Source organism: Penaeus monodon, chromosome 23 (assembly GCF_015228065.2).
Source record: "Penaeus monodon isolate SGIC_2016 chromosome 23, NSTDA_Pmon_1, whole genome shotgun sequence".
Classification (NCBI taxonomy): Eukaryota; Metazoa; Arthropoda; class Malacostraca; order Decapoda; family Penaeidae; genus Penaeus; species Penaeus monodon.
Genome location: NC_051408.1, coordinates 16,720,230 through 16,720,551, shown reverse-complemented (window position 1 = coordinate 16,720,551; position 322 = coordinate 16,720,230).

Below are 322 nucleotides of genomic sequence, written 5' to 3'. Positions count from 1 at the left end.
TATTAATTCAAATTCACATGAAAGATGAGAGAAGATACGTTAACTTAAATTAAGTACTTGGAAGAAGGCAGCACAGAATTCAGCAAAGGCGACTCCTACACAAACAAGCAATCTTTCTGAAGAGCGGAATCTGCATTTCAAAAAGAATCGCTCCATACATTTTTAAAATCCAATTATTGCAGCGACCTGCCCTTTTCCCGCTGCGCTGAAGGTCGCGAACCGAAATACGTCCGAGGGTGTGCCGCGGCTGCCCTCTCTGCCGCTGATCTATAGCGAGACTCGATATCGGGTCAGCCTCTCTCTTTTGCATTGAGGGGAACGG